This window comes from Manis javanica, chromosome 4 (assembly GCF_040802235.1).
Source record: "Manis javanica isolate MJ-LG chromosome 4, MJ_LKY, whole genome shotgun sequence".
Classification (NCBI taxonomy): domain Eukaryota; kingdom Metazoa; phylum Chordata; class Mammalia; order Pholidota; family Manidae; genus Manis; species Manis javanica.
In genome coordinates, this window is record NC_133159.1 from 156,144,647 (window position 1) to 156,166,061 (window position 21,415).

Sequence of the window (21,415 nt, forward strand, 5' to 3'; positions counted from 1 at the left end):
TCCTTGGCACAGGCCTTTGTGAGGAAGGTGGAGAGTCCTGGAGGGGTGGGTGAGAAGGGGCGCCATCACTGGGCAGGCCATCTGGTCTCTGCAGGGGCTGCTCCCTAGCTCATTTAGTTAAAAGATCCTCAGCATTTTCTGCCCTCCAGCTGCAGTAGATGAGAGTCTTTACATACTGCCAAGGAGACTGTCACACTTTACCTTAAATTGCTAACTAAGCACCTGAAACTGTCATCCTCTTTCTTTGAGCACTGATAGCCTCCAGCCAGGGGACTTGCAGTCCTTATATTACCATTTCCCTCCCACCTCTCAAATGTCTGGAATTTACTTCCTTCTGCAAGTGCCTTCCTTCCCATCAGTTTCCCATCCCAGAACATCCCCAGGGAAAGTTTTAACACTGGCACCGCTTCAGCATGCCAGGGGCTACTCGTGCTCCACCTTCTAGCTCCACACTCCTGCTCTTAGTGTCTGCTTCTTAAAAATGCTCCAAGCCTCATATCACAGGTCTGGGTCCCTGGAAACATATTCTGTGGCAGAGATTTGCATGGCAGAACTTTACAGGGGAACATCTCAGAAATGACAGTGGTCTCAGGAAATAATGAGAGGGTAAATGAAGCCCGATTGAGCTGAAGGAGAAGGTGAACCAGGATACAATTGGACCAGAGGCCCCAGCTGGTCCTACAGGGAGCTCTGAAGCTGAGTTGGCCGTTCATTGGACTCAAATTTAGGCAAGAGGAATTAGCCTTTGTACCTCTGCCCTGTCCAGGCATTGGGAGACTACTTAACCTTGGGTGAGGCAGAGGCTAGTATTTGAATGGGAATAAATAAAGCCTGAGCACTTACTAAGGTGCAACAGTGCCTGAAGGATCACTTGTGAGCCGTTTACAAGCAGTCCTCCCTACAGCTGGAAGAATGAGTGCTCTCAGTATCCAGTACCTCAAGGAAGAGGTTGACCCAGCAGAAGGCTGAGAAGAGAGGTAGAAAGATACCAGGTTCTTGGTGACATCCTTTGAGCTGCTGGATGAAACCTTGCCTGAAGCTCCATTTCCTCTGTGCTTTCCAGTTAAGCATGCAAGCAGATTCTCCTTTTTGTTTAAGCCATGTGAGTTGGGCTTTCTTTCACTTGCAACATAAAGACTATCCATGAGCTATGAATCCAAGTACAAACACTAAGGGTTAATTGCCTTCTTAAAAAACAGAAGTTAAGATGAAATTTGTGAATTGCAAAATGTATTATTAAAAAAAGTTTCTATATAATGATGTGTTTTTTTTGACAGCAGTGCTACCTGAATATGGAATGGGACTTACTTATGGAAATATTTACAAGCTTATATTGCAGTATAATTGGTGCTTGTTTGAGCACTTCATTAATATTTAATTTTGCATCATTTCTTGAACTAATTTATTGGCACATTTTCAGCATTCCACTGAAAGACTTCACATAAATCACATTAATAATAAATGGCATGAGAGTTTTTTATATTTGTTTTCTGAGCTATCATTTAAAGATAATTTTCTATGACAGGGCCACTCTAAATGTACTACTGAAGATAAGACTTTCTTAATGTCTGCTACAGTAACCAAAAGGAAATACAATGTGATTTTAATTATATTCATGTCTTGGAGTTTTGACACAGTGCCTTCTATGTTTAACTCTTGGGAAGTGTACCTCTTCATAAGTGTTTTCAGCCATCCGCGAAAAAACAGGCTTGCTCAGACAAGTACTTGAAGCTAAAATGAAACCATAGAAGCAAAGTCAGCAGATGAAGTAAGAAGTTTCCTGGCGGGAACGGGGGCAAGACATGTTTGTCAGAGTGTCAAGGGCCTAAATTCTTCAAGTGGCCAGTCTTTCTGTTGTCAAGCTGTTATGCCCTATCCCCTTCCTGAAATACCACTACTTAACTTTTTAAACAAGCCACATTTACCAATAAGTCATTCATAAGTTTTATGTGGAAGAGATAACATATGATGAACCACTGACAGCTTACCTCCAAAGGCCTGCTGTGAAATTAAGGATTAACCTGCAAGATTTTGAAACTAATAATCCTGAAAATAGTTTAAAATTCTTAAAAACATTTTAAGTCAAACACATGGATGTGCAAAATAAATGTAAAAATGATTCTTTTCCTGCAATGTTTCTGTAAGTCAACATCCTTTTGATCACAAGGGATAGAAATCCAGCATAGAGGGCAGTGGGGGGTTAAAATAACAAAGAATGGTATTTTCTTACAAAGAAGGGGAATTCTTCCTTGCTTCCCCCATATCCTATTCCCACTTTCAAGGCGGCTCTTGAGGGCTGGGTAACTACTGGTTTTGTGTGCCTACCAGCATTCTCCTGGTAATAGCGCCCCTTTGTTTTGGAGCAAATGCATCAAACTTACCTGTAGTCTGGTGGGGGTGCTGTCAATCACCGTGCAACCGTCAGCTCCTGCAACCAGGGTGAACATGTGGCTCAGGCTGGGCCTGACTTATCAGTACATCCTCCTGGGCCCAGCGATTGTTCCAAAAGGTGGACGCGTGAAAAATACTGGCCAATCAGAGGCCTTCCCTCTGAAGGCTTAAGGGCTGGATCAAAGGACTGATCTTGGTAAGTGGTTTCCTGAACAATGTAATGGAAAGGAGGGTATGCAGAATTAGTGGTTAAAAGCCAAACCCTTCCCCCAAAAAAGGAAGGGAAGCTGTGGAGGGAGGTCCTGGGAAAGGGTCAGGACTGACTGGATGAGGTAGGGGAGTGGGAGGGTGAGGAGGGCAGGGGTCCCAGAGAGGCATTGAGAATGTGGGGTGATGCCCACTCTGTCCCTGGTTTCTCTCCTCTCCTGCAGGACAGGAGCCTCAGAAAGGGCCAAAGCCAAAGTGGACTGGAAGGCCTCTCAGGCCAGGACCCCATGGCTGGGGTCTGATCCTGTGCCTGTCCCTCCTGGCATGCCCCTCCGTGGCATACCCTTGGTGCCTGTCCTGGACCCCAGCTGCTTCTGCCCTGCCTCAAAGCTGTCAGCAGGAGGACCTAGCTTTAACAGAGTGTAAAAACAAACAAACAAGACCGAGGAAGCAGAAGGTGGGGGGGGGCTGAGGACTGCCAAGGGCTGCCTGGGGAGGTCAGAAGAGAATCCTGGGGACCCACTGACCAGGGACTGGGAAGAAGGCATGGTAGAAAAAGAATCTGAAGAGTTTGCTGCAGAGTGAGAGATATAAAAACCTCCTGCTCAGTCTTCTCTATGAAATATTCTATAAAATCCCCATTGCTCACTAATGCCAGAGAATGCAAGACTGACACGAGGCAACAACAGAAATTGCACAGAGGACCGCCGGTGTCTCTGCAGTAATCCCTAACACTTACAGAATAAGAGCAGAAGGCTCCTTCTTTAGCATCCTAAATCTCATCCCCTTGTAAACTGCAGACAGTACTATACTTAAAGGGGACATTTTCACCATTGTTATTTAGCATGATTCTGGAAGTCCTATCCTTTGTGCATAGGAGCACGACACTGTTGGCAGGCGTGGAAAGCCTCATCAAGCCCCATGCCCCTCTTGGGCAGGTCTGCCTTTTGTTTCTAAGCTTGTACCCACCAGAGAGATCAGTCAGAAGGTCACTGGTCACTAAATTATTCTGGACATCGTTGGGCAAAATTATTGCCACCACAGGTTTCATCGTCTTTATCTTATTCTGCTTTCCTCCTTTCCTTGGGGGCTTAGAGGAGAGAATTTGGTTGGGAATCAATAAAGCCTGTGCATTAATTAATATGAAACATTGATGGAACAGTCTAGTTCAGTCTAGAGGGGATTAAAGTAGAAGGATCTGGCCACTGAACTCTGGCCCTAAGTAGGGACCTGGAGGCAGAGGCACTTGTGAGCCTTCCCCTCTGAGACTTGGGCCAGAGGCAGGAGGTGACGGCATGTGGCCATCTTGGTGGGCCAAGCCATGGAGCGAGGGGCTTATGTTTATCTGGTACTAACCGGACTTCCAGAGGAGTGGCCTGGGCAGCATCAGTTTCATGGTGTCCCAGAATCCAGCAGAGGACAAATGCAGAGTGATGTTTAGTAAATTAAGACCACTATGTCTATCACACATCTCTTGGCAGGGCACAAGGCCCCATTTCAGGCAGCCATGCATGAGAAAACAGTCTTATGCTTCAAGAGAACGGGTTTGCCCTGGGTGAGCTAACAATGACCAAGTCAAAAGCCACCCAACTGGGAGTCTCCATGTTATATGACTGAACAAAGTGCCCACCATCTCTTGGATGATTCATGCCTGGCTGGATGTAAAGTTGGGGCCCAATTTGGGTCTTTGGACTTGATTTCATTCCAAAATCAAAGGTGTCAAGCTTAGTGGCCTAAAATTCTTCAACCACTTCGGGAAATAGGACTTTGTACAATTTCTTGACATGTCTCCCATTATCATAAAAATGTCCTACTCTGTGAGGTCCCCTGAGTTGGCTCCTTCCCCCTCTGGGCTAGGCCCCTCTGACCAGAGTCAGGACACTCTTGGGCAGCTCCTGCTCACACATTCACTCGTCCCCTTCCTGGACCAGCTTTCTTCCCTCCCTCCTGCCACCCTCCTTTGCTTTTATCCCCTGACTCCCACCCTGCCCCGGTTTTCAACTTCATGTGCAGAAATCTGAGTTAATCATATGCCATAGTTCATGGCACTCTATTATCTCTACCCATGCATGGCCCATCTCTTGTTTATAATAATTTACTTCTCTTTTGTCCACATTCCTCTCTGCCATTCTGCACTCCACCCCACAACAGGGGCGGTGTTCTTGTGGGTGTTCTTGTAGAGAGAGTATGCTGAATTTTGCTGAGTTCCTCCAGGCCCTCCCCTGAAGTGTCAGGCTCTGCTCCTAGCTGGGGAGGACCGTGTCCAGCACCACATGTGACCAGGGTAAGTCAGCCTGATTTTCAGTGCAGTGTGAGGAAATCTATTGTCTAAATCTTACCTAAACCATGCTCTCCCCCAGCTGCCACAGTAATAAAGCTGATGCTGTGGTTGCTGTCTGCCTAACTTATTTGCCCGTCACACATTTGGTTTAGCACTGGGGGTGAAAGGGTCATGGAGTGAAATTTATTGGGCACTTGAATATTGCTGGAGCCTTCCTCTGCCTCAGGCCTGTCCAGGCAAACACCCAGTAGGGCAATGGGATTAAGAGCACTGGCCCATTGTTAGGCCTCAACAGTCTTTGTTTGCACTTGGCAGGGGAACTTTACTCAGTTGAGCTTGAGGGAGAACAGGAGAGTGTGGGCTCAGTGTCTGGCCAGTGTAGGTGTAGCTGCACATAGGGGCCCAGGAGCTTTGGTGGGGATTGGCACCTCTCTTTCCATTGCTATGCTTCTGTCTTCCACACTGACTGCATATTCAAGCAGGCTCTACCCTCCTGTAGCTGCCAGCAGCCACCAACCTCTATATTGCAAGTTCAAATCCTGCTGAGAAAAGCAGGCTGCATTGTCCCCGCATCCCCAGCAGGACTCTGATTCTGTGACCTCTAACATATTTGTCTCCTGAACCAATGATTGAAGTCTGGGGAATGCATTTTGCTGGTCACATGCTTCTCCCTTAAGGCTGGTTGTAGTGCCCTAAGCACCACTCCCCAGGACCAATAGGGCCCACAGTGCAAGAGGGACTGATCTCCAAATGCAAATAGGGGCTGGGGCTGGAAGAAGAGGGGAGGAGTGGCTACTAGGGAGCAGTCTACTACGGTCCCACAAGGCCAGCTTTTTATCCTGACCTCTTCCTTATTGGCTGTGTGACCATGTGCAAGTTACTTAACCCCTCTGGGTTTCCTGTTTCCTTTCCTGTAAAATGAGAGTAATATCAGCACCTATCTTAGAGGTTTGCTATGAAGACTATTTGACATGATACATATAAAATTCTTAGCCTAATGTCTTCTAATGGTAGATATTACCATCAAAATGGTATACACTTTGAATGTATTTCTGGATCCTGCTTCTGGTGGGTCTCTGAGGGTGGGGATCTGGGTGAGGGAAGACTAAGAGTAGGTGTCATGGTTGGGCTGAGACACCTTCAAGAACACCCAGAGTAAAAAAGGCTGGTATGAAGTTAATGTTATATAGGCAAGAGGTCCTGATGCCATTAAAAGGATTTTACAAGAGAAGTTCTGGTTGAAGCATGAAGTTAACAGATGATTCACCTCAAAGGTAGGTGTTTGACCAAAATGTGATTCCTAAGGGTATATATAAATGGTTGGAAGCTGGACAAGAAAGGGCTTTTAGACAAAGCTTCAGTGTGCCGTGAGCCCATGCGCCCTCCCTGCTCACCGCGCTCCGAGAGGGTGTATGTGGGACGCCTGCCCCTGAACCTCAGAGACCGGCTGCTTTGGATGATTAGGATGTGTCCGCTGGATTTCAGGCACACACAGCATCCGACTTCTGGGTGGAAGATCTAAAGGGCAGAGGCGAGAAGAGGTAGGAGCTCGCAGGACCTGCGCTCCGGGGTGTGTTGGGAAGGAAGGGCTGGTGCTCCCAGAAGCCAGATGGAAGTGAGGAGGAGCACCGTGGTTCTGTCCCCCGGGACTTCCTGGAGGGACAGACACACCGCGCAGAGAGGAGCCAGGGACACAGACACAGGCCTGCTGCTGGGACCTCTGCATTTGCTGTATTTGCCTTGTCTAGGGAGCTGGCTGTCCCCCCGCAACACACCAAGTAGGGAAAGCACCGTGTCCATTAACAGGACATGGCTACCCACTGCCTTCATTAGCATTTCTCTGCTCTTCTGGGATTGTCCTGCCCAAGAAAATAGTTTATTCATTACAGGAACTTCCAGAAAGGCCTACCGGCTCCTCAATGAGAAACAGCAACTGTTTGTTATAGATTCTCTGAATTCCTCTGCTCAAAATCCTAGCCTTGCCATCCTCACCGGTCCTGGACTGTTGTATCACAATTCTTACCCAGTCTTAATCAGGGACCCTCCAGGTCTGCTTTAAACCAAGCCTACAGTTTTCACTGTGTTCCGGCCTTAGCGTTCTCTCTGAGACACTGCCAGGCTTTGCGAGTTGGCAACCCCGTCACTGTGACCTGGTGGCCACTGTGAGCGATAAGCTCCACTCTGTCTTATAAGTAGGATTTGTTGGTAACGTTTGGGGAGCCAACCTTTGACACTAAGATGGGAGATTTCCCTAGATAGAGAGGGGGTTGAGCCCCACCTCTGAAGAACCCTTGTAAGTGCCTGTGTCAGGAGCTACATCCCAGTCCAGAGAGCACGCAGGCTGGGTCAGTGTGTCACCAGTGCATAAAAGCCTTCTGGTTCCCTTTCTTTCATCTGTGCCCTTGTGCTCCACCCCCTACACTCAGGAACCTCTGCCTGCAGACCCAGGCAGGAAAGGCTTCACACAGTGGCTCTCCTGAAGCAGGTGCTGAGGCACAGTTTGTTTGCATGACAGGTTTTAGGGAAATTGATCAGGGAAGGACACCTGCATAAGGGAAGGGGACCAGGTGAGGTGTGATGTCTCAGTGGGCCATTCTTCAGCCCCTACCTCTATCAGTCCTTGGGTATGGGTGTGCTCCCACATAGGCAGACTGTGCAGCAAGGTGACCCCCGGAGGAGATGGCCGTTGCTTGAAGGGAGCAGAAGCCAATGGCCCTGCCTCTCCCAGGCACAGGCTTCTCTCCAGCCTGGCTGCAGTTGGAGAGGAGTCTCCTCGAATGGAAAATCAGTGTTTCCACTGCTCTGCAGAATTAGACCTTTTAATGACTAATGTGACCCTATTTTGTGACTTGAAGAGACTGGAGAAAGGATGCCAGAGTGGCCAGGGGGCCTGCCTGGGTTCTCAGCCAGGATTGAGGGGCAGTGGGAAACCACAATAAAAGCTGCCTTAGAATGATTGCTCCCTGGGAGTTCTGCTTGTTCACAGGAACAGTGAAACGTATCTCTGTGGCAAGTGTGAAGCCCTTCAGTCAGAACCCATCAGTGCCCTTGGAGATGACCTTCAGGAGCCAGCCCCACCAGTCCCTCCATGCCAGACAACTAGACAGCCATTTCACAGAGGTTAGGTACGGGATTGTACCTTTAACTTGGATAAGTATAAAAGGAAGGTGTGGTCCTGAGAACAAGACTTTACATTTGCATACCTGGAGGCAAGCCCAGCCAGAAAGACCATCTGTAACTCTCCCAGATTAAGACAAAACCCCAAACAGTGAAAGATAAAAGTCATCCACCTCTCAATGGGGCCCTCTGGAAACAGACCACTAAATGCCGGACCCCACTGAGAGTTTATCCAGTACAGGACCAGATCTAAGTACTGCTCTTCTTCCTGTATTTAAATTCCTTCTGGTGCTTAAGTTAGCTTGAGTCTTTTCCAAGCAAAAGCAATGCTGGCATGTGGATGAGATGAGTGGAAACTGTGCAGGACTCCCTGGGCTGGGACTGGGGGTAACTATCTTCCATTATAGTATTAGGGGACAATCAACGTCCTCTCAGTTCCTAGGGGCCTGCCACATTGCCATATTGAATTGAGCTGCCAATATTTCCTGTCCACCTCTTCTGAGGCTGCCAGTGAGGAAACATTTGACCTGCTTCCTGGAATGGGGAGGGGAAGACATGGGGTGTCAAGGAACACCATATAACTTACTTTCTAGAAGAAAGTGGAAGAGAAAAATCACTTAAATCTGAAATTTTCCCTTTAAAAATCTATTAATAATAGTGTTGTCGGGCAGCTACATTTGGGGAAGTCTGTCCGTGTGCACTAGATGAAACCTCAGCCTGGACAGTGGAGGGTTCTTGACTCCGATGGAGAGAATTCTCAAACAGGTCAGGTCAGAGGAATGTAGGTAAGGAAGGAATTCATTAAAGTGAGAGCGGAGCCCTGCTGTAGCTCAGTTAGTAGAGCATGGGACTTTTAACCTCAGAGTCATTAAAGTGAGAGTAGCAGCGAGTGGCAGCAGCCGCTGTGCAGGCAGCAGAGAGCAAGGAAGAGCAGAGGGAGGAAAGGGAAGTCCATTGAACTGCTGCTCAGGACAGGGCAGTTCCCTTGCCAACTCCTGAAGCCAGAGTCACCTGGTGTTCAGGGTCTGCTCCAATCTGCACAGTGTAGGAACTAAGCCTCTACCACCCAGGATTTGGGGGAGCTGACGAGACTGGATGGAATGTGATTATGTTCTAAGAACTTACCCAAAGCAAGGAAAGATTTTGGGGCAGCTGCAGTCCTGTCTGGGTCACCCAGGCAATGGGAACTTGCAAGCTCTAATCACAGATCTTAGTAGCTCTTCCCTCCTTGTCTCAACTAAGACAGAGAGAGTGAAGACTAGTGAAGAAAATTGAATAAAATAGTGAGGCAACAAAGACGCTTACCACTGGAAGAGAGCGCAGACACAACATGGTAAGTTATGCAGTGAGAAGTCTTTAGTTAAGGCAAAGTACGCACTTGAAGAAAGGGGAGTGTGGGCAACCTGAGAGGATGCACGTTCAAGGGCTTAGGATTCTGTCTTTTAAGGCTTTCAAGAACAGGGTGGGGGTGTAGGCTTGACATGTGGTCTCATGATGTCTCTCTCCAGTGAGAGATATTATATCACCATCCATAGTCTGTCCTCTAGATAGTCTGTAACATAAACAACACAAGGAATGTCTTGATCCTATTCTTCTCCAAGATAGTGGTGACCCTCAAGCAGCAAGGACATATCATTTAGAACTGCTTGCCCAGCCCCAAGATAAGGTAGGTTACTGGCTGACTACCATAACTTACCTCCAAACACCTGCTTTTTAAAATGGAATCCTAGCTTTAAGATGGAGTCCCTCCTGTTCTTACTATACTGCTTATATCATAGGCAGGAAATCATAGGCAGGAAAAATTAATCATGATGCTTATCCCATGTCCCTGTCCTACCTCCATAGGTAGAACACAGGGGATTTTCAGGGCAGTGAAACTATTCTGTGAGATACTGTAATGGTGGATCCATATCATTATACATTTCTCAAGGCCCATAAACTATATAACACAAAGAATAAACTCTAATGTAAGCTATGATTTTAGTTAATAGCAATGTATCAATATTGGCTCAATTGTAACACAGTTGCACACTAAAGCAAGATATTAATAACAGGGGAATTTGCGGAGGGGGTGAGGATAAGGGGGTTTGTAGGAGCTCTGTGTATTTCCCTTTGAATATTTGTATAAATCTAAAATTGCTCTTTTAAAAAGTCTGTTAATTAAAACAAAACAAATCTATTAATTCAAGGTCATATTTCTAGTCTCTTCCAATCAAAAATCATAGTGCATGACTATATTTTCTGCAAGGAAAACCATTCAAAACACAGAAAAAATGTAAGCCACATCTTTTTTCCTTCTTAAAATCAGTTATATATACACAAGCTATAACTGCACAGGCCCCCTGACTTACATGCTAAGAATCTTCCAAAATTTGCACAAGTGCTCATTTTCACGGTTTCAACAATTCAATTTTTTATCTTAGAAAAATACCAGAGCCTTGGACAAATACGCCCAATCTAGAGCTCTAAGAAATGAATTCACCTACATGTTCATGTCTCTGGGTAGCCAGTCTCCATCCCCAAGATGGCATTTTTTGCCAAATAAGTCTTGATTCCAACTCGAGAGTAGGGGAGTTTATAGACACACAAAGGTGCAGATGCACAAATGCTTCCTGGAATTGTGCAGCTCACCAGTGAACCAGTCTGGGGTGCTTGCTGTTTTCCCAGGTCTCCTACTTCAGTCCAATCCTTTCCCTACTTTTCTCCAGTCCCATTCCAGGGCCCCCTCCTCCAGGCAGGCAGCAGGGGTCCTGCTGCAAGGGGAGGAAACCCCACTCATTTTTTGTTGGTGTCCTGTGCCTCTCAGCTTGGATTGGCACCTTGTCCTGGGTCCTTCTGGGGGACAGCCTCCTGCTGCCAGCTGTCGCACAGCCCAGACCAGGCCTTCCTTGTACGTAACATTTTGTTCTAACAGCCATTGCCTCAGTGTGTCCCCAGCTCTACCCAGATGTGGCTAGCCAGCTCTCTGCCATTCATTTGCGGTCCGCCACAGTTCTGCTGCAACTAAAATAGCCCTCTTCCTGCTCTGCAGTGGGGCAGAGGAAGTACTCTCTTAGGAGGAAGGTCTGAGCAGCTGCATCCCCACATCCTGTGAAGCTTTTCCTTTATGGATTCAAAATCCCCAGAGACAAGCTTCTTCCCCAGGTACCAGACATTGAGGTCCTGTCCTGCCTCATGCCCATCCTGGCCCACAGGCACCTTTCCTCCACCAGAGTCTGGGAAACCACAGGGCATCCAGGTTCTCCTCATGGGCTCAGAGCCAGGCCACCTGGGTTCTAAAGATCCTGGATCTTCCCAGGTATAGCTGAGTAACCTTGGACAAATTACAGAACCTCTCAGAGCCTCCAGTTCTTATCTGTACCATGCTGATAAGTGTAACACCTACTTCCCAAGGTTGTACTAAGGGAAGCACTTGCTCAGCACAAGGCCTGGCCTCTGCCAACAACTAGGAGTCATAAATTGCCATTGTATTCTGATTTGTCCCCAGTAGGCAGAGAGACTCCCATCTCAATGTCACCTTGCTGGGCTGAGGGCTGGGCAGGCCCAGACTGCATCTTTATTGACATTCTTACCCCATTAGGTTAAACGCTATGCTCCGCCCCCAAGGTGCTGCCGTTTACAGGTGCTTTTCTGAACACCAGAAAGTTGTCCCTTCTCACAACCAAGGTTGGGACAGCCAGCCAATGAGCCAAGATGCCTGTGGACAAGGGCCTTCCTCTGGGACAACTGCTGTGCTGTGCTCCTGGCTTTGCCCATCATTCTCATCATAGGGGCATGGAGAAGCATGCAGGACCAGAGCTGGGTGGTCCCCTCCTCTGTGGAAGCTGAGGCTGGGCTGAGACCCTCAAGAACACTGCCATACATCTTGGTTGGTAATACCCTCTCCTTGCCCCTTTGATGGGTTTTGGATGAGACAGCAGGTGACTTGATGGAGACCATCTGAACACATCCCACCTTGAGCTCTTCACAGATACTGTTTCCTCTGAAACCTCTCCCAGACATGTTTATGAATAAGTGCACATGTGTGCACGTTCATACACACACACACCCAGCCTGTACCTAATAAATTGCTACTCTATCCTTCAATTCTGACCTTAAAAGTTAGCATCTGCCTAGCAAATGGCAAGCACTGATCTGTTTTCCCTCCCCATGTCCTATTGTGTTCATTCTTTCCTGACCCATTAGCGGGGTGTGAGTACAGAATACCACGTCCAGGACAGGCTTAACCCCGTGCTGCCATGGTACCTGAACCACCTTTGTAACTGCCTCAGTCAGCTTCTACCAAGGTTATCAGCTTCCTGTTCTTACAAACCTGAATTCTCTTGATCAGACACCCATTCTTCTTACAAAACTCTGAAACTTTCTATGCATAAAGTGACAGAGAAATCCCAAAAGAAAGGCTGATTTGGTACATCAAAATGTAAAACTTCTGAAGGTTAAAGAAACAATAACCAAAGTTAAAGGCAAACCACAAGCCAGGGAAAATATTGTCACTAATATGATGGATAAAAGAGTATGTTCAACAGATATTTATGGAGGGCCTATCATTTGCTGGGCAAAGGGGAACAGAACTAGGGGCTAGAGTAGCAGTTTATTAAGTAGTCCCATGTGTGCGTGTAATTCATGTAATCTGTGTGTGGTGAATGTGTCTGGATGGAGTTCTTGTCAGAGGGAAGTCCAGGTGGGACCCATCTTTGCACACAGGAGGGGCTGAGAGAAGGCTGATGTGGCTAGAACACAGAGAGCAAGGGGACAGGGCCAGGAAGTGAGGGCAGGGATGTCGGCAGGCACCAGACCACCCTGGGCCTTGTAGACCCTTTTTTTGTTTTACTTTTTATACTTTATTCTAAGAGCCATGGATTTGGAGTAGGGAGCAGTGAGGTTGGGTTTACCTTTTTCCAAGCTCACTTTGGCTGGTAAATGAAAAGAATGGTCTAGAGTCGGGTAAAGATAAATGTGAGGAGACCGGATAGGACAAAAGACAACTGTAGGTCAGGCAGGTGATGCAGTGGCTTAGAGTAGTGGGTGACTAGCCTTCAGATGACTGCGCTAGGTTGACTGCAAAGTCATGAGACTCCGAACCACCCTTTGGATGCACTTTCAGATTCTGACACAGAAACGCTAGGAGATAACAAATATTTGTTGTCTTAAACTGCTAAGTTCTAGGGTAATTTTAATGCTGCAATAGATAATACAGCCATGACCATTGTTTCACTTAGTTTTTTCATTGAGCAAGAATTCATGGAGCAACGATTTCAAAAGAAAAATTATACTTAAGAATCTTCAGTAAAAAGCAAAGGGTACAAGATAGTATGGAAATACAGTCTGATTTCTATAAAACTGTGTGTGTGTGCACATGCACATGTGCGTGCAGAAGATATTTAGAAGGATATTTCCTCAATGTTGATTGCTTTGCACTTTAAATTTTCCTATATTGTCTGAATTTCTTTACAGTGAGCACAGAGAATCTTTCAAAGCAAGAAAAAACAGTTTTTTGATTTCCATTCAGGGAAAGAGAAGCATCTTAATGTGCCCTCCTAGGAAAGTTGGAAGGTGGCATGTTCAAAATCAGTGCTTCACACTCTGACAGACATACCAATTGCCTGGGAGGAGTCTGTTAAAATCAACTGGGGAATCTGTTAAAATGCTGAGCCTGATCCAAGTAGGTTTCTGGCGGGGCATTTTCTAACAAGCTCTCAGGTGATACCCAGGCTGCTGGTCCAAGGACTGTGCTCTGAGAAGCCAGGCCCTAAGTGGCCTGGACTAAAACATGCAACTGGCTTGGCCTTGGTGTCCTCTTTTGTAGAAGGTGGTGAGACAACATCAGTCATTGTCAGAACTCCGTCGTTTGATCTGGAGCCCTGAAAGTGGGCCTGGAAACCAGCTTTTCAAGACACGCTGCCTGTTGCTCCACTTGAGGCGCTGCTGGCCTCTCGCACTCCAGGAAGGCCCTGGGTCTCCTAGTCAGCAGGGTAGGAGCTCAGTTCTACAGTCCCCATTCTGTGGGTCTGTCTCCCCATGCCTCCGAAGTCTCTCCTCCCTCCAGGCGATGGCAGCAGAGGACAAGGAGTCCCAGAGGGCGGCCTCCTGCCAACTGGAGGTGAAGTGGGCATTGGCAAACGTTTATTCATGTCCTCTTAAGGTTACAAGTTGAACTGTGCCTGTTCAAAGCCACATTTTTATTTGTTCAGGATTTAGGCTCCAGCTTTTTTTTTCTTAGGAAGATTTGAAGATCACACTAAGTGGGAGAATTCAGGATTAAAAATCAAACAGAAACCACACAGAGACCTTACTTTGCACCTGAGCTGAACCACAGGTCCTAAGGTTCATTTTGAGTTTCAAGGCAAGTGAGATCAAAGGAGAAGCATGTGGGCATTCAGGCCCAGGAAAGGAGGGGATGGCCGTGTGGTGGGGGCTGGAGGTTTATGTTTGCATTCTCGCTTCACAGTCCTGGGAGTTGTACTCCATCTTACATAGGTGGAAACAGATTCAGCCTGGCCAGCATGGTGACCACTGCCACTCAGTCTGTTATGTGGCAGAGCTGGGACCTTTCCCTTACAACCCGCTGGGTGACATGATTATCATTTTCTGGCCCAGCTGCCATAACCCCCTTTGCAGAGAAAAGGGTTTTTGTTTTGTTTTTTCCTTGAGATTGAACTGATCAGAGTGTATTAACGTGATCCAGGCCCACAATGGGCAATGGTTTCCATGATAGCTGTTCAGACCCCAGACAGCATCACAGATGGGTGTGTGCTTAACCACCTCAAAGGTGAAGGGTAACAAGAGAAGTTTGAATTCGTGGAGATTGAGAGACTGGTTTGGTCCTGTCCTGTCGCTTTCTTCCACAGCACACACACTGGTCTCTATGTTCCATGTTCCTCCAACATACCACACATGCTCCTACCTCTGCACTTTTACACCTGCTGTTCCATCTGCCTGGAACACGTTTCCTTGCTATCACCAAAACTCACTTAATCAACTCCTTCAAGTCTGCTCAAATGATTCTCCCTGACCTCCCCAGTTAGTTGTGTCTGCTCTGTCCCATGGCCCTGAGCCCCGTTTCCTTGCCCTATTTTTTCCCCAGCACATGTCACTTTCTGGCATACTATATAATTTATTCATATATTATGTTCATTTGTGTATATGCTTGCTATGTTGTTATTATTGCACTGAATAATAATTTTCAATAGATTATTACATTATTATAGTTACATTTATTGTCTTGCTTCTGTGAAGGTAGGGATTTTTGTTTGTTAACTGCTGTAACCACTGAGCCTTAAGTGACTGCCACATGGTAGGAACTCAACCCATCAACGACAACATGAGTACATGAGTTATCCTGATAGTTACATGTCAAACACATGCTGGACTTATGAGGGAACTATTACCTAATGGACAAGTAACTGACACCTGAAACTCACATATGGACAGGTAGCTGCCATGGGAGGGGCATGTAACCCAACATGGTGGCCACTGGACCAAAATGCGACAGAGCCTTGAAAGGAACATGCAATGCATGTGTAGACACATGTAAATCACATGATGGAATGTAAAAGACATGCAATGGGAACGTGATGGGTGCACTGGGTGACATGTGACAGATCAACCAGTACAGGTGGCAAGCACATGGAAAGAGGCTTGTCATAGCTCCGTAAGAATGCTACTGCCTTGGCCTCCTGGGCCTTCTTCATTATTCTGCATAAACAGATGCCTCTCCCAAACAAACAACTTTTGCTTTCTCTGAAAAAAAGTAGAATTTTCCCCAGAAATATCCTTATGCCTGGAACCTCTCCCCCAAATTCAGAGATGTTTAATTTTAATTTACTTTAATTTAATTTTTGCCCTTGACCCCTTTGGCAGTCTGGTGAAGTCTGAGGACCCCTTCTCAGAATAATGCATAAATGCACTTTAAATGCATAAAATAAAAGACATTGGAACAAAATAAATTGGATTAAAGTGCAATAACCAAAATATTTGGGGAAACCATGATAAAATAATACATGTGATTATAAAAATACTAAATAATGAGCTCTTGCAGGGAGTCTAATGACTAACCTAACTTTAAAGTCGTTCTGAGTGTAAATGATATTTCAAGATACTTGCAACAACTGTAAGGTGATACATGACATCTGTGGTTTCTGTGTGACAAACCCAAGGATATTGACTGCTGTGCTAAGATGACCATGGCTGTTGCCTATCGTCCTAAGGAAGGAAATGCCAAATTTCAGTTAATGAAAGTTTGTGAAAGTCAAGATGTGATCCTTTTCCCTTTACAGTTCACAGGCCCCCTGGATTCTATGCAGAAAACTGCTGGGGTCCATGGACCTCATGTTTTGAGCCTGCCTTCCAGCCGCACTGCAGAACTACAGGCAGCTTATGAAAACAGTCTCCTTTGGCTATAGAAATTCAGCTTAAAGACCCCTTTCCATCAAGGAGGTAAGGTGTTTAAATCTTAGTGAAGAACAGCAGGATGGCGAGGCTTCATTTTGCCAGGATCTGGAAGGAGGAAGAAACAGAAGGTCTTCATCACCAGGCAGGCCTTCTGCTCAGCGGCTGCCTGCACCCCGCTCACTGCCAGAGGCTGCAGCCAGTGTGGGGTGTCTCATCCTTTGCAGCCAGGACTGGAAGGGGCCCCCAAGTAGAGACTGAACTGGAGTTCTCCACAAGCCTGGAGGATTGAATCCAGAGGGGCTTGGGGATCCGGCACCAAATAGGAGCCAGACGGGAGGGAAAGCCTCAGAGAGAAATGTGTCAGTCACATGGATTGTGTCCAGGGGTCCCGAGGAAGCTGATTGGAACTGATCATTGTCACTGAGGAGTTCTGAGGGATTGCTAAGCAGTCCTGAAACTAAACCCATCTGATTCTCATTCTTAGGACTTTAAAGGTCCTCCTGAAGCTTTCTCTTGTGACTGGCACTCTGAGAAGCTACCCTGCGGAGTCCTGATGTTTCCCAGGTAAAGGGGAGTCAAGGAATTGATCCATTTCCATCTCAGGTGTGAGTGGTAGAGCTCTGGAAACTAGATACGATGACAGTACATCCTGGATTTTCTAGAATAGTTTTGATGGCAGAAATGCAGTGCCATTAGCAGAATTAAGTCCCAACTCTGGATATGGGAAGCAGAGTAACGTACACATGGATTAGGTTAATGTTTTGGAAATGGGGGGGCCCATTTTTGCTAGGGCTCATGAATTGTATTTGATGGTCCAGAATCAGGCAGAATTGCTCCTAGAAAGACGTTTACTCTTTGGATTAGGAAAAGCACCTTGATGAACATGTTTGTTCATGGAAAGCAAGGGCCTAGATGAATGGAAAGTCTTAAATAAAATGAATAAAATGCTTTTCAGAGTGGGCTTCAGGCTCGAGTTTGGGGTCCTATAGGGAATGCAAAGAGAGAAAGAGAAGTCCAGCTGTAGGCAGGACCCAGGGGGTCACCAGTGAGGTGAACCTGAGTGGGAGGGCTGAAGTCTTGTGTATGTGTACCCCTCTGGGCAGGCTCTGCAGAGGGTGGGGTTTGGGGCTGGCCACTGAAGTACCACTTGACTGAGGCTCAAAAGTACCAGGGAATGATATGCTGGGAGATGTCAGCAATTTGTAGCTTCTTGGGTTCCCCGATGGCGGCCAAGGGATTCTGCCTGTCCTGGTAAAGATCTGCCACCTCCTGGTAGCTCTCAGTGAGGGCTCACCGAGCACCTTGCTGCCTCAGCCACTTCTTCCGGGATCCCCACATAATTGCCTCTTGGGATGGTAAAATCTGCTTTCAGCCAGGCATGCCACTGGGATCTAACCCACGCTCTGGTCCTGGAGACAAGTTCTTGCTTGGCTACAGACACTATGTTGCTACCTATTTCCAGTCCAGGCTGTCGAGTCAGCTATTTGCAGTGACTATTCTGTTCCCTCACATATCCTGTAACCTGACAGGATCCATCACCCCTCTCTGTTACCCCAAACCAAAAGCCACATACACACAGCTTTGTCAGTGCTGTTTGGAATGTGGAAGGCAGGAAGGAGGGCTGTGACTAGGGCAGGTTGAGGGAACAGGATGAAACTGCTAGCTGCGGGACCTAAACGGACCACTGAGACTGTGCAACTGTGCAGAGAGGGCATCTGGGCCTCCCTCCTGAAGACCTCTTAGTTTACATTTAAAGTGAGGGTGACCTCAGAAGGCTGGAAGGCTTGGGAACCCATGGGCAGCCAACACTTGAGTGGGTCTCTGATCTCCCTCGAGCCTTGGTTAGGAGGATATTTATTGGCTGTTTAATCTGAATCCTGCATGAGTTTTGCAAAGAGGTAAAGATCTCCTTTGATCCTGTCTTTCTTGTGTAAGAGCTCAGCCACAAACAGCGTGTATCCTTTTAGTTTTTACCTCTAACTAGTCTGACTTTGTTCTTCCTGTTCTCTATTTCCTGTGCCACCCCCACCACCAGGTCCCAGGTCTCCAGTTATGTTTTGGTAGTCTCCTATTTTTATCCTTTCCCCTTTGTTTCATAGCTAGGAGGAGGTACAGATGTATTTCCTTCCAACTGGGGACTTTGGAAATCTCCGACAGGCTTTGGAAATGTCACATGGCCCTGCAGTGGCAGCGACTGTGCACAGACACACAGGAGCTTCATTCAGGAAACTCGACATTTAATTCTAGCCGAGCCACTCAGTCAGCTTGCATTCTTAGGAAGTCAGAGCCTTTTTCGGAACCAGTTTCTTCAGCTGTGAAGTGAAGAAATTGGTCTAGTAGGCTACTTTAAGCTCTTTGGGTTGCACGTGACAATCAACCAATCAACCATACTAGCTTGAGTAAAATGGGGGCTGCATAAACTATTGGTTGCCAAACAAGGGTGGAGTAGCCAGGCTGTGGGAAGGCAGCTGGACCTCCAGAGCAAATGGAGCCAAGCATTTGACAGTCATCAGGACTCTTTCTCTTATCTACTTTCCTCTGAATGTTAGCTTCTTCTTTCTCACTCAACCAGGCTTCTTTATGTGGCTCCAGGTTCTTCATCTAACAGCTTTGCAACCTGAGCAATCTAGACATTAGACAGACTCCGCTGAGTTCCAAATCCAGTATTTTCATGGAAGGGCTCTGATCAGTGCCTAAGCCTGCACCAGTCAGCTGTGGTCAGAAAGGCAAAGCTGTTTTATGAAATGGCAGAGTCATTACATGAATGGGAAGGGTGGGGGGCAGGTGGAGACTGGGCATATGGAAAAAATGTGCAGTGTAACACGTTTGGAGTTTAATTGTTGATGAAAGTTCTGCTATTGCTGTTTCACAACAAAATCTTCTTGAGCCTCCAATCAAAGTTTTTAACATCCTTTGTTCAGAGAAGATGTTGGCAGGAAATTATAGCAAGTTTTGAATAAATTATTGGTCAAATCTCAGCTAAACACGACTGAATTTTCTCAAGTGAATGCAATTAAAATATAATCCTGCTGAGAGAGTTCTGGGAAGATGATGGAGTAGGAAGCACCAGGAACCTGTGTCCCCACCTAGACAACAGTATCACTGGCAGAATCTGTCTGATGCAATTCTTTTGGAACTGTGGAGTCTATTAAAGGCTTGCAACTTCCAAGGAAAGACTTGGACAGTAAAATGCAGTTAATTTTGGTCAATTTCTGCTCTTAGCACAGTAGCGCTAACCAAATCCCCTTCTCCCTGCCCCCACCCCCACCAGCCAGGGGGCAGGCAGCTGTGCATGTGTTCCTAGAGCAGCTTGCACACAGCTTGAGGGAACCAGAATCTGCAAAAGGGACAGGGATCTGTGCTTTGATTGTTGATTGCTGCTTCTGATCTCAGAGGTGCAGGCAAAGAGGAAAGCAGCCATTCTTGTTGCTCCTCTTCCTCCCTCCTAGTAACACAAAACCTAACACTAAACCATGAAGAAATAGAAAATTTGAATAGATCTGTGTCTAGTAACAAGACTGAATCCATAACCAAACATTTTCCTGACAAAAATGAAGTCCACCCTGGACCTGATAGCTTCACTGGTGAATTCTACCACATATTTTAAAAAGAATGAATACCAATCCTTCTCAACATTTTCCAAAAACCTGAAGCGGGGAACACTTCCTAAGTCCTTCTATGAAGCTAGCATTGTCCTGATACCAAAGCCAGACAAAGACACTGCAAGAAAACTACAGACGAATATCTCTTATGGGCATCGAGGCAAAAATCCTCAACCAAATACTAGCAGACCTAATTGAGCAGCATATTAAAACGATTATACACCAAGACCAAGTGGGATTTATTCCTGGAAAGAAAGGATTCTTCAAGGTACAAAAATTGATTTACAGAAGGGATGCAGAAAAAGAATCTGACAAAATTCAGCATTCTTTCATGATAAAACACTCAACAAACTAAGAATAGAAGGAAACTACCTCAACATAATGGAAGCTATATATAAAAACCCATAGGGAACATCATAGTCAATGGTGAAAGATTGAAAAGTTTTCCTCTAAGATCAGGAACAAGGCAAGGATGCTCATTTTTGCCACTTGTATTCAACTTTGTGCTGGAACTTTTACATATGTGCATGTGTGGTTCTGTATACTATATATCTACATACACACACACCCCCACACACACATATATATAAAGTCCTGCCCCATGGAGGTATATCTAGGTAACTATAAACTCCCATCTTGGAAGCTAAGGTCCTCTTCCTTTTGTCTCTGTGTCTCTGTGTCAGCAGGAGCCACACCCTTGGCTACAAGAAAGTCATGGTCAGTTGGGAGGAAGGGAGATCCACCCAGCTTTGCCCTGAGGCAGAATGTCTGCAAAATACATCCCTCTCTACCCTAATTGCTACAGTTTAACTGCAAACTATAAAAAGCAATAAACTGTGCTTTGTATCCGACTCTGGGAGTATAAACTGAACCTGAGTTTGAACTAATGAACTTCAACAACATAAACCACTCTTGAAACTAGAGGCAGGAAACTGATTTTTAAAAATCAGTTTATTAACTATCAGTTTCTTTTTATTTTGAAATCACTGTAGAGTCACAGGAAGTTGCAAAGATGGTCTGTGGAAGTCCCACATTCCTTTTGCCCAGTCTCTTCCCATGGTTGCATCTTACGTAATGTCCAATGGTCACAGCTTATGTACAGTATCAAAGGCAGAAAATTGACATTGGCACTGTGTGTGTATAGCTCTATGCTCTTTATCAGCTGTGCAGATTTGTGTAACCACCACTGCACTCAAGATACAGATGTGCCCCATCACCGCAAAGCCCTCCCTCCCACTACTTCTATCCACCCACTCCCTCTCCCACATCACCCATAGGCGGTGGCACTCACGGATTTGTTCTCCATCTTCATCATCTTGAGAAGACTGAGCTTTACATCCAACTTTTGACCCTGCCAGCTGTGTGACCTGGTACCAGTCACTCCTTCTGGACTTTGGTCATCTCATCTCTTATAAACAAGGTCGGA

At 46.3% G+C, this 21,415-nt stretch overlaps 1 long non-coding RNA gene across 1 annotated transcript in view; it reads left to right on the top strand.

Annotated features, from left to right (window-relative positions):
* Positions 1-18,470, top strand: part of LOC140849117 (uncharacterized) — a 35,283-nt gene extending 16,813 nt beyond the window's left edge. Inside the window, exons 2-3 of the long non-coding RNA XR_012130704.1 lie at positions 2,364-2,587; positions 16,273-18,470. This is a non-coding gene — a long non-coding RNA (uncharacterized lncRNA). The remainder of the gene's footprint in view (positions 1-2,363; positions 2,588-16,272) is intronic.
* Positions 18,471-21,415: the final 2,945 nt, after the last annotated feature.